The sequence below is a fragment of the Papio anubis genome, chromosome 19 (genome assembly GCF_008728515.1).
Source record: "Papio anubis isolate 15944 chromosome 19, Panubis1.0, whole genome shotgun sequence".
In the NCBI taxonomy this organism is placed as follows: Eukaryota; Metazoa; Chordata; class Mammalia; order Primates; family Cercopithecidae; genus Papio; species Papio anubis.
The window spans coordinates 35,243,628-35,262,609 of NC_044994.1; positions in this window are offsets into that span (position 1 = coordinate 35,243,628).

An 18,982-nucleotide genomic window follows, 5' to 3' on the forward strand; every position below is an offset into this window, starting at 1 on the left:
GAACACAGGTAAAACTTGAAAAGACTAAAAGTATGAGTATAATAGTTCCAAAAAGGAGACCCTACATGAACAAAGTTGCTAAAAACAATGTTAGAATTTAATACTGGGAGAAGAGCAGAGCAAAAAAAATCACAGAATTGGTCATCAACTCTAATGTACTGGGCTTCCAACCAATTATGTGATGTTGAGAAAGTCATCCTACCTCTTAAATGAGCTGTTTTAGGACTTAGGGAATAATATTAGCAACAAGCAAATCACAAATTTCAGTGACTTCAACAACAGTGGATTAGCTGGGAGCTCATCTTCATATCATGGGAGTGAGGGTGACAGAGCAACAATTCTATCTGAAACATTTCCAAACACCAACATAATACAGGAAAAAAAGAATCTCAAAAACCATTCTTGGCTCTCAAAACTTCCACATAAAATGACAACATTACTTTTCTATACTCAAACAAATCATCTGCCTCATCCACCTTCCTTTAGTTGAGGTGAAGTGTGATATTTTATGTTGCTAGAGTAGAAAGAGCTTGGGATTTTGGATAGTCCTGCTAATATAAAATTTATCTTGTAACTTGCCTGTGAAACATACTGTTGGGAATGTACACATAAGAGTGAAGAGGCGATGTTGTGCATGAATACCTTCTTGTTCAAAAAGAGTTCCTGCAACAGCTACTGTCAATGCCAAAAGTAGTGTTATCTCTTGGAAGCCTCCAAAACATATTGATTTTAACTTAATCAATCCCTCCTGATGCCAGGAAGATAGCACAGACCAGCCAATGAAATTGAATAATTCGGATTACAGAATTAACTCATGAAAGTCCATTTGTATCACTCCATGAAACAAAGCTCAGTCCTAAAAAGACATAGAAAAAGTATTTTTTTCATAAGAGAGAGGGAAAGATTTCCAACATGAGCAGCCAATGTCCAGGGCTGCAATGCCTTTCCAAGTGGCAGAAGGCAGTGAAAGGGTAACCCTAAAGCACTGAGTTTGAGGAAAGAAGGATAAGGTGGAATTGCTTCTCAAATGAATTATCTTTTTTCTTCTTTATTAACAATATTTTAAGGCACAACTGATATACAAAGAACTGCACACATTTAAGGATACAATTTCATGAGTTTGAACACATGCAAGCAGTTTTAAGATCATCACCACAATCAAGGTTATAGACATGTCCAACGTCTTCCAAAGTTTCCTTTTGTTCTTTTGTTTTTATTTTACTCTTTTATCTCGTTTAGTGATGAGAACACTTAACATGAGATCTACCTTCTTAACAAATTTTGAAGTGCACATTACCATACTGTTCACTAGGGGCACTATGTTGTACAGCAGATCTTTAGAACTTCTTCATCCAGCATAACTGAAATTCTAGTCATTGAATGACAACTCTGCACTTCCTCCTCCCACAAGCCCCTGGCAACCACCATTGTACCCTTTGTATCCATGAGTTTGACTACTACAGATTCTTCATATAAGTGGAATCATGCAGTATTTGTCATTTAGTGACTACCTTATTTCAAATAGCATAATGTCCTCCAGGTTCACCCATGTTGCTGAAAATAGTAGGATTTTCTTCTTTAGAAAAATACTCAATATTATTAGTAGTACTAGTAATCATTATAATAATTATAATCCTATTTGTGGAAATGTTATGCATTTATATTTATTATCCCATTAGGTCTTGTAAAAAAAAAACTGTGTAAAACTGAACAAGTGACTTTCTTGAAAATTCTTAGAAATTTTACGTTATGTGCTCATATGATTAACATATGTTATAGCCCCAAGAAGCAATACACTTCATATAGACAGAAAATAAAGAACTAAAACATGTACTTTAGCAAAGAGAGAATGGAAGGAGGGAAATTCTATGATTTAATAGCAATCATTCATCAAGACATACTGTCACTGCACCATTTCAAATTCGTAACTAAGCCTGAAAAAGTATATGATATGAAATTTAAGTTTCAGTTTTAATTTTCCTCTCTACATGCTTAGAACTAGAGATGCAAATTTCAATGGAAAGATCATTTTTCAGCAGTCTTTTGAGTTTATGTCTTGTTGGGGGAAAACATACATACATGTATACATACATGCATATCTGCATATATAAAATAAAACCACCTGGTATTTGAAACTCCACATCTGCCACCATGATTCTTTGGTTAAAGATCAGAACCCAAAGGAATAGAAAAATAACAACAAACAATTTTTAATTTAGTTAGTATGTACAGAAATATTCAGATGCCTTAGATCATTCATTCATAACCTTCCAAAATCTAGCTAAAACATGTATTTGTAACTCTCTTTTCTCCAACACGTTGTCTTTAATAACAATGAATTGGTTGATATTGACAATCTACAAGCTTTATCAGTATTTTTTCTTGTATAAATGCCTATAAACATTCAAATGTTTAAGTTTGTCTTAAAGTCACATTTGCAATGAATCAGCAAATTTGTTGTTATAATTACTCTTTCCATTCTCTATAATCCCATTTTACTTCATATCACTATTATGGCATGTAATACATTTTACCCCGTGCTTTAAGTCTTGTACATACATATGTCTATTTCTGTGTGTGAGAAGACCTTGAGGGCAGGTATTGTGTTTTATTGATCTCTTAATCCCATCGGTTACAAATTCTACAAGCATTTGTGTGTCTGATACTTTTCCCTGATTTGAAATAAATTCCCATTGCTCTTCTAGTACACCACTTGCCTTCAAAGTACCTAGCCATTGCACAAATTATCACTGCTACCTTCAAAACATCCCTGGATCTTTTTAAGACCAAACTGCCTGTTTAGATCTAGGTAACTGAGCAATTTCAAAACGTCAGAGCATTAGTTTAGATTCTCAAATAGTAATGTATCAGGGATGGAGGAGAGACGTGGGGTGCAGAAAAACTGTTATTACCACAAAGGATAACTCACTCACGTTACTTTCCACTGCAGTATCTATGGGTTTATTCCTGAGCACTGGCACATATAACTCATGGCTATAGCTAACTGGCACCATGCAAACTGGAAGGACTCTGAAAAGAACTATCTTTCTTTGGAAGCAGGGGAAGGAGAATCTCTAGGACTCATGTAATTTGACACAAAGTTAGCAGAGAGGAAGTTCTTCCCAGTTCCATGAAAAAGAGAGTTGTAGTGTGACATTTGGGCTTTAGAAAACACCACACTTTCTCATCACTGATAATGCTGGTGGTTTGGACCTATGAAACACCTGCAAACAGAGAGTCACTCATTAACTGCAATGTGGGCACTTTCTGCAGTGTTGACACATATCAGAAAGAATCTCACTGTCACTTTATGGAAGCATTACTTGAGGCCTTGAAGCTTCCAGAGCATCACCACAGGGAGGGATGCTGACCAGTGAGTGGAAGAAAATGACTAGTACACTGAAAACTGTACTTGTGTGCATATAGGTGACGCTCCCTTAAAGGTGTCAGAAATAGAAAATTGTATGGAGTTGGGAATCGATGATAGGGGATCAACTGACAATTCTGGAGCCAGAAGCATTTGAGGAAGAATTCCAACTACTGATTGTGACTGTAAGTATGGTAGTTGTCATCTCTAACCGGATGGCCAGACATGTAATAGCTTTTTAGAGATGCGGAAATACAAGTGAAGAGAAATGAATTTTATACAACCAGTAAATGTGAACTGTTGCTTCCTTATTTAGTCTTTCTGCATTATTTTCTAGAGCTCTTATTGTATATCCTCACTTTCACAAGGCATCAGCCATTATGCTGTCCTTCAGCTGGCCAAGAACCTGACTTCTGATTCTCAGTAACGCACCTATTTCTGAACCTCCAGCTCTATGTCAAAACAAACCATACACTAAATCAGGATCTTTATTTGTAATAATGCAGAGGGCAAAGGATAAGTTATTCAGATAGTCTGAAATGTGAAGTACCAAAAGACTACTTCAACTTTGTCTGTATGCCAGCCCTCCTGTGTAAAGTAGTATATAATGTTCTAATCTATATGCCAGCTAGTTCTATTGTGATACTGTTAGGTACCAAACACCTCACCAAAGTCCTGTTATCTATACAGGGCGGTCATATAGTTAATTAGATCTCTATTATCTTTTAAGTGTTAAAGTTCTATCATTCATAATCTGATTGAAGTTAGAGATTTTTTAAGAAAGCCCTGCATGTTTGTTACCATTTTGGGGAATTTCCTGACTGCAGGATGCCACAGTGGGAAGTGGCCATTCTTTACAGTAGAGAGGAGCTCTCTGTAATTTAGCCACCTTTAAGCTCACAGACCAGAACCCCCGTCTGTTGACTTGTAAGCCTGTATGGAACACACCATGTTATTGGTAACATTTTCATCTCTCAGAGGTTATTTCAAATCACAACACAACAAAAGGAGCAGTCTTGTGTTCCTTGAGTGAAATTTCATTGCATCCCACTTTGCTTCTAGTGCACTGATGACAAATTTAGCCTTTTTATTTTCATTGTAAGGGGAGAGCTGTCAATTTAAAAGAGATGGCAGTCATGTTCCAAAGGTCAGGCACAATTTCTGAGAGTATTGTATGCTTAAGATTTAAGACAGAAGATCCTGAATGTAGTTTTCTTTAAGCTATTTTTCTCCGGTTGGGGCTTCCTAAATTAAGAAATGTAATAAAAGCTAAAATTAGAGTCCAAATTTGGTTTTTCAGCTGTTTATTCACATTTTTTGATGTGTTTATGACTAATTAGGGATGCAGACCTTGAAAATGCCCAACCATTAAATTTTTAAGTACATTTATGAAAGGCATTCCAGATTGAAAGCAGAATGACATATGGAAATAGTATGTTGACTGGTTCTTCCCATTTACTATTGGATGGTAGAAAATCCAAATAATTTCTTAGAGAGTTGTAGGGAATCTTATATTCTAGGTCTATTTTCTTTTATTCTAAGCTGCAAAAATAAAGGAATCTTGACTGAAGGGGCATAAGTCATCAACACCTAGCACAGTTTCAGAAAGTTAGCTTCTGGCATTTGTTTTCCTTATATCTTTCATTCATACATCAATTTAACACATATTGACTAGGTACTCAGAACATTGTTCTAGGACTGGGCAATAGATACCCTAGGTCATGGCTATTACGAGGTCTATATATCAGTGGTTGGGAGCAGAAAATAAACAAATCTATAGTTTCTCAGAAAGAAATAAGAACTATGGGGATAAATAGATTGAAGGTGGAGATGAGGCAGAAGCTAGGGTTCAACAAAGTTGCCTTATAGAAAAGGATACTGAAAAGACAGAGGAAATGAAACAGCAAAGCCTGCTGGAATTCTAGCTGGGAGAGCATCTAAGACAGAGGGGGAGTATCTAAGACAGAGGGGGAGTATGCAAGAGAGCAGTATGCTTCATGTTTCTGATAAGCTGCAAAGCCTATAGTGGCTAAAACAAAGTAAAGGAGAAAGCAAAGAGCAGAAGTGATCAGCGAGTCTCCTGGAGGACAGCATGGAGGTCTTGCTGGTCATGTTCAGTTGGGAAGGGTTTGGAAGGTTTTTAGCACAAGAATGATATAATATGGTTTATGATTTAAAAGAGTAATTTATTAGGACTGATGTGTAGAGAAGAGTTTTTTGAAGAATGCTTCAAGGATGGAATTTGGGAGACTATTAAGGGACTACAGAAATAGTCCAATAAAGAATTGGTGATAACTTGAAATAGAATGGTAGTAGTGGAGATGGTGAGTTGTTTTCAGTTAAGAGGGTGGAGCCGAAGAGCTGATGGAGTGGGTTTATTGTGCGTTCTGCTTCGAGTGTGTTGAATTTGAGATACCAATTAAGTATCTCAGTGGAAATCCAGAATAGATCAATAGAAGATAATGCTGATTGAAAAAAAGAATCTATATTCTTATGTGAATGAGAAGACAATTCTTCAAATCTTGAATATAATTTTTAAAAACACCCTCTGTACCATGGTATTAAAGGATAAATATAAAATATAAAATAACTTTTCTAAATAGTTCACATGGTAATTTTTTGAAGATTCAACGAGTTATTGCATAAATGTACTTTATAAATTCTAAATCAATATTGCTTAAAAGTTTCTGCTGATCAGAATTGTCTGCTGATGTTTTGTTTGTTTGTTTGTTTGTTTTGATTTTGGCTTATTATTTGTACGTTTGCTTTTAAACCTTATTATATGATTTTACCTGAAGTTTACTGGGACAAAAACTTCAAGAATGAAGCTTGTTAATCTAGTGTTCTAAAAAAATCAAGACCCTCAACTTTCAATTTGCTTCTAGTTTTGAGACACTCTGATCCAAATCTGTAACAGTTAGTATGTTTTAAAAATTGTGTGTCATTATACAAACAGCTCTGTGAAGTCAAGTCATTATTACATCAGATTTGATATACAAAACTTTGCTTTGTTTAAAATTTTCTAGTGGGGACACTCTATGGGATAACAATTCTGTGACAACTCTAAAGCCAGATCTCCGGCATAATTTTGAAGAACATCAAGTTTATCTTCACAGCCTATCATTCTTCTTCACATTCTTTTTATTTGTTCGCCTTACATTCACACTTAAGAGCTCAGGTCCTCTTGGCTAAAGTAACCTGATTGAATTACATGCATTCACTTCAGTTCTTAACAACTTAGTGTGTTATTACATTATGCTCTGAAATATCTTAAATAATCTTAAGCAATACATCAGTATACTCTAAAGTAGACTTTTGGAAGAGGGACTATTGAATACAAAAGAATAAACAGCAAAATCTGAAGTATTTCCAGATTGACATCTATTTAATAAAAAGAACTTGTAAAGATTTTTTTTTTTTTAACATTTTTGGAAAGCAGTTCCTTTCACCTGCAGAAAAGATGAATCTCAATCAGTCTGAAGGAAGCTACTGAGGGAACATTGCAGCAGCCCAGGTCCCAAGTTAGTTATTTAAGAAGTCAACTGACTCAGTTACTTTTCATCTGACATGGATGCATGATTGTGTGAAGGCGATGATACAGAAACTGAGAAAGAACAAGCAATGGAAGAAAAAATAAAGTCTATATTAACCAAATATAGATTTTGATTTCAACATTGTTGTTTGAAAAATCTCTTTTTTTCAGACTTTTAATCTTTATAAAAAATATGGAAGGACTAAATTAACCAAACGTGAAAATAGAACTAAGTAATCTTGGGTCATATAGAATTATGAAACCTTAAAATATTAGAACAAAATTGACTTTCTGTGATAATAGTAGAGTTTAGACTGGGACCTTGATATCCTAACTACCAGTCCCTTCTCAATAAAGCATTTCTGTCCCTTTGTGATTTTTTGCAATGTACTCATTTCTATGATAGCAAGATGAAACTATGGAAATAGGTTTTTTTTTATTTCATGGCAAATTAATTATAACTTTTTAAGTCAAAAATCAGCCCTATAATTAATAAAAATAGTTTTTCTATCTGTTATTGCAGTGAAAAAAAGCCAAGTAACATGGTATGTGTGTCTCCTTTTCTATTTTAGTAAAACTATATATAGCTATATATATATATACACACACATATAAAAAACATAAAATTTAAAAATTTAGTGAAGGGCTTCCTCCTACTTTCTTCCCATGAAATATGTTTTCAGAATATGGTTACAATGTTTATACTATCTCTCTTTGGAAATGAATGACTTTCTGTGGCTAGCTGGAGTAAGGATACAGATTCTGTGGTCCACATACATCAAAGAGAGGAACAAATAGAATAAGAAAAACCTTGATATCCTGGTGTCCAAAATTTATATATTGAATATAAAACAACATGTCTGTCTGCATCTGGAGAATTAAATTTCTTTGTCATTCTCTTTCTCTCCATGTGTTATAGCCTAATTTTTTCCCCCACAAAATGCATCTATTGAAGTCCAAACCCCTAGTACTTCAGAATGTGACTGTATTTAGAGATAAGATTTTTTTAAAAAAATAATTAAGGTAAAATGAGGTCATAAGAGTGGACCCAATCCAATGACTGGTGTCTTTAGAAAGAGAGGAAATTAGTACACAGTCACACACAAAGAAGATCATATGAAGATAGTGGAAAGAGACGGCCATCTACAAACCAAGGTGAGAGGTCATAGAAAAAAGTGGCCCTGATGACACTTTAATCTTAGACTTCTAGCTTCCAGAATTGTGAGAAATACATTTCTGTTGTTTAAGTCACCCAGTCTGTGGTATTAGTCATGGCAACCTTAGCAAACTACACCAACACCTGTGTTTTTATTTTTTTAACATTCCTCAGCATGCAAGCCTATATTTGTTTTTTATATTGTAACTCTGTAATTCTTCATATTGTTTTCTGTATGCTTTCCTTATAATTACTTGAATAGAATTATCATGCTATAATACTGGTTTGTAGTCATGTACATCTTTGCAAATGTTCCAGCAACTTTTGCCTTAGTGCAATTCCTTTTATAGCTTTTGAAAACTCAAGTTGAAAATTTTGCTTTTGCAGCTAATAACATGTTTGATATTTAGTTATATAAAAAGCATCCAGAATTTGGCAGGCATGCATTAATATGCATGAATAAAGGAAGATCTGCATCAACGTAGCAACACAGTTCATTAACCAATTAAAAAATTGGTTACTACTTCAAAATAAAGCATTTTTTATACAGGTGGAATTATCTGCTTGGCCCCTCTACCTCATCAGATCTCCCCATTATTCATGCCAGGTCTTCATGAATTTCTTGCTGTTCTCAACTAGGTTTCAACATGAATTTTCTCTTTCTCATGAATTTTGGTTCTGTCTGACCTAAGCTCTCTCTGTAATTCTTACTCCCTCCAACCATGCCCTTTTTTTTTTATCCCCAAGTGCCTTCACTGATAAAATGCAAATGTTAACCTCTGATAAATTGTCAAATTTCCAAATGATAAAAACCAATATCTTTCCTACTTTCTTCATGGGTGGAATTTTTTTTTTTTGTAAGGATTCTTTTTACTGTGATGTAAAATATAGTTGTGAACTTCTAGAAGCAGTTGACTACTAACAGATATCAATACCTATTTTAAAAGTCCTGCAGTTTAATTTACTAGATTTTCTTTTTCGCCTCTGTAGATTCAAAGAAATTCAATACACATTTTCTGAAAACCCATTTCCACTCAGAACTAATCACTGTTCTACCATCCTCTCATGCAATCTCCACATTTTGCTGCAGTGGAATTATTATCAGCCCTTTTATAGAGAGGAAGGAACTGAGACACTTAAATATTTAATAACAAGGCAGTCCTCACTCAGCTAGTGAGAGATGAAGCCAGGATTCACACCGAGAGAATCTAAATATGGACCTCATGTTTTTATCCATTAAGATACAGGGAGAATAAAAAATCTTTTACGTAAGAAAAAGAGAAGTTGACCTAATAAAGCAATTTAATCAATTCACATTTCATCAACAAAAAGTCAAGAACTATGGAATTTTACTTACCAGAAATGATTAGAAATGTTTCCTTTAAAATAGGTAAACTTTTCCCAGTTCATAAATAATCAAGCCTATCCATTTTCTATTAAGTTGTGATTTGGCCTCATAATCCATCTCCATCTCAACATGATGCTCCACATAGTTATGATCACTAGATTGTCATCAGTATTCAAGATGACATCAAATTGTCACCTCTGTACCAAACACTCAAATATGCATGCATGTTCAGAGAAGTAGATAGTAGTTCCTAAAAATATTCAGAGGAAACACAACACACATTGTTTCATGCATGTTCTTTTTTTTTTTTTTTTTTTTTTTGTTTAATCTAGATGGAGTCTCGTTCTGCCACCCAGGCTGGAGTGCAGTGGTGCCATCACAGCTCACTGCAACCTCCGCCTCCAGATTTCAAGTGATTCTCCAGCCTCAACCTCCCTAGTAGCTGGGATTACAGGGGTGTGCCACCACACCCAGCTAATTTTTGTATTTTTAGTAGAGACAGGGTTTCAGTATGTTGGTCAGGCTTGTCTCGAACCCCCAACCTCAGGTGATCTGGCCGCTTCAGCCTCCTGAAGTGCTGGGATTACAGGCATAAGTCCCTGCGCCCAGCCACATTGTTTTATTTCCTACTAACTGTGTGTAATAGACCTGTGTTAAAAACAAACAACCGCCACAGCAACAAAAAACACTGGGGAATCAATTCAATTAGTACTTCTCATTATTTTCAATCTATGCTATATATTTTTTTATTTTTTTATTTTTTGCAAATTAATGCGCTTTTATTGGAGAAAAGTGTGGTAGACATTTTCAAGTTTTGGTCATGTTGAAAATTGCTGGTTTATACTTTATTTTTTTACTTAGATCCTGATACATCAAAAAAAGTATGACTTCAATTTCTTTTTGTAAACTTGCCTTCTGCTGATGCCTTGTCATGAAAATTAACCATGGGTATTACATCTGGAATTCTACAACTGTGGAAATGGCTAAAAAATTCCAGGAGCAAACATAATTTAAAATGACCATTTTTTTTTCTCATTATTTTGAGAAGTGTCAATTTTTGAAGTATCTGGACATGCGTTGTTGGTTCTGTGAATAACTTGGACAAAATCAAATTGTGCAAAGGTCTTTCTCCTAAGCACGAAGAATGATGGGTTGATCCACAATAGAGTTAGCCTTGGATAAGCTCTTTACAAAGTACTCTCCAACTTCAGATTGTACCACTGACAAATTAATGACAATTAATAAAAGTAGGATGGGTCTTTTGACATAATCCTTAGTTGATGGGTGCTGACGAGTTGATGGGTGCAGCACAGCAACATGGCACAAGTATACGTATGTAACAAACCTGCACGTTATGCACATGTACCCTAGAACTTAAAGTATAATAATAATAATAATAAAAGAAATAGCTATTGGAAACTAGGTATTTTTTCAGGGTTTATTTTAAGTAATAGTGAATTTTAAAAAGAAGAATGGTGTCTGCCTGAGCAGACACCTGAATAAATGATCCAAAGACATATTTTTTTTCCTAAGAATCTATGCTATATATTAATATCTGGCATTATCATAGAAACTGGGGGTCATAGAAGCAAAACACACAATACTGTGTTAGCTTAGAAGCAGCTCAGTATGATGCACACAAAGCAGAGACTTTAGGTTCAGACTGCCCCAGGTTGCATCTATTTTTGTCACTGTGGGGTTTTAAATTAGATAACATTCTGATACTTATCTTTATCACCAGCAGAACTAGAAGAATATTGCCGACATCTTATGTAGTTCCGTGAATTCAGTGAGGTAACATAAATTAGAAAATGCATTGTATAGGTTAGATTTAAATGTGATCCAGTATATGTTTCAGGTAGCTGCTACTATGAACAGATACTGGATAGGAACACGGAAAAGAATATCACAGAAAGATTCCTCATTAAGTGACAGTATAAATTTTAAACAAGTCATCCCAACTATAAGGTGATGGTATTAGTACTAGAGGTAATAAGGCAGCAGCGACACTAGTGTCACAGTTCTATCTGCGACCTGGATTGGGAAACGATTTGAAGATGAGAACTAGGCATACCTCTTATCCAAGGATTATGTATCATTATGGATTCTCCACTGGATAAATGACATACGAATATAACGGAAGCTAAGGCAATACTTTCAGTAAGCTCCTCCCTTTTCTCTGTGAGTCATGTGGAATAAATATTTTTTCTAATACTATTTCTAAATTTGATTCAAATCTGACATTTATAGTGTCTCAAACTTTCATTAACTAAATAGATATTCACTGAGCTTACTACATGCAAAACCCTGACCTAGCTACTATGAAATGTAAAGATCAATAAAACACATTTTTTTAAATGATGGCCTTTAAAATTAAACCATCATGCATTTGAAATTGATGCTTTAAGGGAGTAGTATAAAGGTTTATAAAGGAAGACTATCCCTATATGCAATCAGGGATTTATTTCTGGAATATATTGTTATGTAAAAATATAAAGTAGAAAAAACATGTATTTCATGCTTCCATTCATCTAATAAAGAGATATATGTAAATATACAAATACTCATATTTATTTATGTTAAAAATTAGAAGAATCAACCCAAAACTTTTAAAAGTATGGGAGAAGAGGGAACAGCTTGAGTGTATAAAGATAAGCTTTAGTTAATATATTTTTGTTATAAATTTGAAATAAGAAAATGGAAAAATTTCATCACCATAAAATAGAACTGTATTTAGAATGAAAAATTTTTAAGTAGAAATAAAAAGCAAACAAGAGATATACTTAAATAAATGAGTTGATGGCATAAATACACAGAAACTATCTCAAATTACTTTAAAATGTAATACATTTAACATTATATAAAATATTATTTTTTACATATATTTAAACATTCTTTTAAAAATATATATACTTTAAATTCTGGGGTACATGTGCAGAGCTTGCAGGTTTGTTACATAGGTATACATGTGCCATGGTGGTTTGCTACACCCCTCAACATTTCATCTACATTAGATATTTCTCCTAATGCTGTCCCTCCCCTAGCCCTCTACCCACCGACAGACCCCAGTGTGTAATGTTCCCCTCCCTGTGTCCATGTGTTCTCATTGTTTCACTCCCATTCGTGAGTGAGAACATGCGGTATTTGATTTTCTGTTCTAGAGTTAGTTTGCTGAGAATGATGGTTTCTAGCTTCATCCATGTCCCTGCAAAGGACATGAACTCATCCTTTTCTATGGCTGCATAGTATTACATGGTGTATATGTGCCACATTAGCTTTATCCAGTATATCATTGATGGGCATTTGGGTTGGTTCCAAGTCTTTACTATTGTGAATAGTGCCACAATAAACATACGTGTGCAGGCGTCTTTATAGTAGAACGATTTATAATCCTTTGGGTATATACACAATAATGGGATTGCTGGGTCAAATGGTATTTCTGGTTCTAGATCCTTGAGGAATTGCCACACTGTCTTCCACAACGGTTGAACTAGTTCACACTCCCACCAACAATGTAAAAGCGTTCCTATTTCTCCACATCCTCTCACCCAGCATCTGCTGCTTCCTGACTTTTTAATGATTGCCATTCTAACTGGTGTGAGATGGTATCTCATTGCGGTTTTGATTTGTATTTCTCTAATGACCAGTGATGATGAGTTTTTTTTTTTTTTTCATATGTTTGTTGGCTGCATAAATGCCTTCTTTTGAGAAGTGCCTGTTCATCTCCTTCACCCACTTTTTGATGGGGGTGCTTTATTCTTGTAAATGTTTTAAAGATCTTTGTGGATGCTGGATATTAGCCCTTTGTCAGATGGACAGATTGCAAAAATTTTCTCCCATTTTGTAGATTGCCTGTTCACTCTGATGACAGTTTCTTTTGCTGTAAGGAAGCTCTTTAGTTTAATTAGATCCCATTTGTCAATTTATGGCTTTTGTTGCCATTGCTTTTGGTGTTTTAGTCATGAAGTCTTTGCCCATGCCTTTGCTATGTCCTGAATGGTATTGCCTCGGTTTTCCTCTAGACTTTTTATGGTTTTAGGTCTTACATTTAAGACTTTAATCATGTTGAGTTAATTTTTGTATCAGGTGTAAGAAAGGGGTCCAGTTTCAGTTTTCTGCATATGGCTAGCCAGTTTTCCCAACACCATGTATTAAATAGGGAATCCTTATCGCTTGTTTTTTCAGGTTTGTCAAAGATCAGACGGTTGCAGATGTGTGGCATTATTTCCAAGGCCTCTGTTCTGGTCCATTGGTCTATATATCTGTTTTGGTACAAGTACCATGCTGTTTTGGTTACTGTAGCCTTGTAGTATAGTTTGGAGTCAGGTAGCATGATGTCTCCAGCTTTGTTCTTTTTGATTAGGATTGTTTTGGCTATGCAGGCTATTTTTGGTTCCATATATAATTTAACGTAGTTTTTTTCTAATTAAGTGATGAAAGTCAATGGTAGCTTGATGGGGATAGCACTGACTGTATAAATTACTTTGGGCAGTGTGGCCATTTTCACAATATTGATTCTTCCTATCCATGAACATGAAATGTTTTTCCATTTATTTGTGTCCTCTCTTATTTCCTTGAGCAGTGGTTTGTAGTTCCCCTTCAAGGGGTTCTTTACATCCCTTGTAAGTAGTATTCCTAGGTATTGTATTCTCTTTGTAACAATTGTGAATGGGAGTTTACTCATTATTTGTCTCTCTATTATTGGTGTATAGGAATGCTTGTGATTTTTGTGTATTGATTTTGTATCCTGAGACTTTGCTGAAATTGCTTATCAGCTTAAGGAGATTTTGGGCTGAGATGATGGGGTTTTCCAAATATAAAATCATGTAATTTACAAACAGAGACAATTTGACTTCCTCGTTTCCTATTTGAATACCTTTATTTCTTTCTCTTGCCTGATTGCCCTAGCCAGAACTTCCCATACTACGTCAAATCAGAGTGATGAGAGAGGGAATCCTTGTCTTGTGTCAGTTTTCAAAGGGAATGTTTCCAACTTTTGCCCATTTTCTATGACATTGGCTATGGTTTTGTAATAAATAGCTCTTATTATTTTGAGATACTTTCCATCAATACTTAGTTTATTGAGAGTTTTTAGCATGAAGGGGTGATGAATTTTGTCAGAGGCCTTTTCTGCGTCTATAGAGATAATCGTGTGATTTTTGTCATTGGTTCTCTTTATGTGATGGATTATGTTTATTGATTTGCGTATGTTGAACCAATCTTGCATCCCAGGGATGAAACCAACTTGACAGTGGTGGATAAGCTTTTTGGTGTGCTGCTGGATTTGTTTTCCTAGTATTTTATTGAGGATTTTCGCATCAATGTTCATCAGGGATATTGTCCTGAAATTTTCCTTTTTTATTGTGTCTCTGCCAGGTTTTGGTATCAGGATGATGCTGGCCTCATAAAATGATTTTCTTTTTTTCTATTGTTTGGAATAGTTTCAGAAGGGATGGTTCCAGCTCCTCTTTGTACCTCTGGTAGAATTTGGCTGTGAATCCATCTGGTCCTGGACATTTTCTGCCTGGTAGGCTGTTAATTACCACCTCAAAGGAATTTATCCATTTCTTCTGGATTTTTCTAGTTTATTTGCATAGAGGTTTTTATTCTCTGATGGTAGTTTACATTTCTGTGGGATCAGTGGTGATATACCCTTTATCATTTTTATTGTGTCTATTTGATTCCTCTCTCTTTTCTTCTTTATTAGCCTGGCTAGTTGTCTATCTATTTTGTTGATATTTTCAGAAAACCAGCTCCTGGATTCATTTATTTTTTGAAGGGTTTTTCATGTCTCTATCTCCTTCAGTTCTGCTCTGATCTTAGTTATTTCTTGTCTTCTGCTAACTTTTGAATTTGTTTGTTCCTGCCTCTCTAGTTCTTTTAATTGAGATGTTAGGGTGTCGATTTTAGATCTTTCCTGTTTTCTCTTGTGGGCATTAGGGCAATAAATTTCCCTCTAAACACTGCTTTTGCTGTGTCCCGCAGATTCTGGTACATTGTGTCTTTGTTCTCATTGGTTTCAAAGAACATCTTTATTTCTGCCTTAATTTTGTTATTTACCCAGTAGTCATTCAGGAGCAGGTTGTTCAGTTTCCATGTAATTGTGTGGTTTTCAGTGAGTTCCTTAATCCTGAGTTCTAATTTGATTGCACTATGGTCTGAGAGACTGTTTGTATGATTTCCTTTCTTTTGCATTTGCTGAGTAGTGTTTTACTTCCAATTATGTGGCCAATTTTAGAATAAGTGTGATAAGGTGCTCAGACGAATGTATATTTTGTTGATTTAGGGTGAAGAGTTCTGTAGATGTCTATTACGTCTGATTAGTTCAGAGCTGAGTTCAACTCCTGAATATCCTTATTGATTTTCTGTCTCATTGATCTGTCTAATATTGACAGGGGCTGTTAAAGTCTCCCACTATTATTGTGTGGGAGTCTAAGTCTCTTTTTAGGTCTCTAAAACTTGCTTTATAAATCTGGGTGCTCCTGTATTGGTTGTATACATATTTAGGATAGTTAATTCTTCTTGTTACATTGATCCCTTTACCATTATGTAATGCCTTTCTTTGTCTTTTTTGATTCTGGTTGGTTTATAGTCTGTTTTATCAGAGACTAGGATGGCAACTCCTGCTTCTTTTTGCTTTCCATTTTCTTGGTATATCTTCTTCCATCCCTTTATTTTGAGTCTACGTGTGTCTTTGCAGGTGAGATGGGTCTCCTGAATACAGCACAATGATGAGGCTTGACTCTTTATCCAATTTGCCAGTCCACGTCTTTCATTGGGCATTTAGTCCATTTACATTTAAGGTTAATATTGTTATCTGTGAATGTGAGCCTATCATCATGATGCTAGCTGGTTATTTTGCCCATTAGTTGATGCAGTTTCTCCATATTGTTAATGGTCTTTACAATTTGGTATGTTTTTTGCAGTGGCTAGTACCAGTTTTTCCTTTCCACATTTAGTGCTTTCTTCAGGAGTTCTTGTAAGGCAGGCCTGATGGTGACAAAATCTCTCTGTGTTTGCTTGTCTGTAAAGGATTTTATTTCTTCTTTGCTTACAAAGCTTAGTTTGGCTGGATATGAAATTCTGGGTTGAAAATTCTTTTCTTTAAGAATGTTGAATATTGGCCCCGACACTCTTCTGGCTTGTAGGGTTTCTGTTGAGAGATCTGCTGTTAGTGTTAGGGGCTTCCCTTTGTGGGTAACCCGACATTTCTCTCTGGCTGCCCTTAACATTTTTTCCATCAATTCAACCTTGGTGAATCTCATGATTATGTGTCTTAGGGTTGCTCTCCTCAAGGAGTATCTTTGTGGTGTTCTCTGTATTTCCTGAATTTGAATGTTGACCTGTCTTTCTAGGTTGGTGAAGTTCTCCTAGATAATATCCTGAAGAGTGTTTTCCAACTTGATTCCATTCTCCCCATCACTTTCATGTACACCAATCAAACGTAAATTTGGTCTTTTCACATAGTCCCATATTTCATGGAGGCTTTTTTCACTCCTTTTCATTTTTTTTCTCTGATCTTTTCTTTCTGCTTTATTTCATTATCTTCAATCTCTGATATCCTTTCTTCCTCTTGATAGATTCAGCTATTAATACTTGTGTATCTTTCACAAAGTTCTTGTACTGTGTTTTTCAGCTCCATCAGGTCATTTATGTTCTTCTCTAAACTGGTTATTCTAGTTAGCAATTTGTCTAACCTTTTTTCAAGGTTCTTAGCTTCCTTGCATTGGATTAGAACATGCTCCTTTAGCTTGGACGAGTTTGTTATTACTCACCTTCTGAAACCTATTTCTGTCAATTTGTCAAACTCATTCTCCATCCAGTTTTGTTCCTTTGCTGGCGAGGAGTTGTGATCCTTTGGAGGAGGAGGGGCATTCTAGTTTTTGGAATTTTCAGCCTTTTTGCACTGGTTTCTCCCATCTTCATGGATTTATCCACCTTTGGTCTTTGATGCTGATGACCTTCAGATGGAGTCTCTCAGTGGATGACCTTTTTGTTCATGTTGATGCTATTCCTTTCTGTTACTTAGTATTCCTTCTAACAGTCAGGTTCGTCTGCTGCAGGTCTGCTGGAGTTTGCTGGAGGTCCATTCCAGACCCTTTTTGCCTGGGTATCACCAGTGGAGGCTGCAGAACAGCAAAGATTGCTGCCTGTTCCTTCCTCTGGACACTTCATCCCAGGGGGGCACCCACCAGATGCCAGCCAGAGCTCTCCTATATGAGGTGCCTCTCAGCCCCTACTCAGAGTTGTCTCCCAGTCAGGATAAATGGGTGTCAGGGACCCACTTGAGGGGGCAGTCTGACCCTTAGCAGAGCTTGAACGCTGTGCTGGGAGATCCGCTGTCCTTTTCAGAGCTGTCAGGCAAGGACCTTTAAGTCTGCTGAAGCTGTGCCCACAGTGGCCGCTTCCCCCAGGTGCTTGGTCCCAGGGAGATGGGGTTTTATCTATAAGCTCCTGACTGGGGATGCTGCCTTTTTTTTCCCCTCGGAGATGCCCTGCCCAGAGAGGAGGAACCTAGAGAGGCAGCTGGGCCACAGTGGTCTTGCTGAGCTGTGGTGGGCTCCACCTAGTTTGAACTTCCCTGAGGCTTTGTTTACACCCTGAGGGTAAAGCTGCCTACTCAAGTCTCAGCAATGGCAGATACCCCTCCCCTGCCACCTAAACTTGAGTGTCCCAGGTCGACCTCAGACTGCTGTGCTGGCAGTGAGAATTTCGAGCCAGTGGATCTTAGCTTTCTGGGCTCCAAGGAGGTGGTATCCGCCAAGCCAGACTACTTGTCTCCCTGGGTTCAGCCCCCTTTCCAGGGGAGTAAACGATTCTGCCTTGCTGGCATTCCAGGCACCACTGGGGTACGAAATAAAAACTCCTAAGCCCCTGGTTTTGTGCTTGAAACTAGATCCCTGGTGGTATAGGCACTGGAGGGAATCTCCTGGTCTGTGGGTTTCAAAGACTGTGGGAACAGCACAGTATCTGGGCCCAGTACACCATACTTCACAGCTTCCCTTGGGTTGGGGAGGGAATTTCCTGACCCCTTGCACTTCCTGGGTGAGGCGATGCCTCACCCTGCTTTGGCTCACCCTGCATGGGCTGCACCCACTGTCCAACCAGTCCCAATGCAATGAACTGGGTACCTCGGTTGGAAATGCAGAAATCACCCGCCTTCTGTGTTGATCTCGCTGGGAGCTGGAGACCAGAGCTGTTCCTATTTGGCCATCTTGCCAGCAATCCTCTATTTAAACATTCTTAAGACGATGTACCTTAAGAAAGAGAAAGAACTGCTCTTAAAGTAGGTTATATAATATTATTAATTTTGGAGAATGATATTTTTGACAATGATATTAGTATTGCTTTCTTTTTTTGGTTTGGTTATAGTTGACTTCTATTTCCCATTAAAAAGCTTTATTGAGGTTTAATGTATATATAACTAACTGCACACATTTAAAGCGTACAGTTTGGTATACTTTGGTACTTACTGTGTGGATGTTTTGGTACTCGTTGTATGTATCAAGGGCTCATTCACTTTTATTGCTGAGAAGTATTCCATTTTGTAAATATACTACATTTTACTTGTTCATTCAC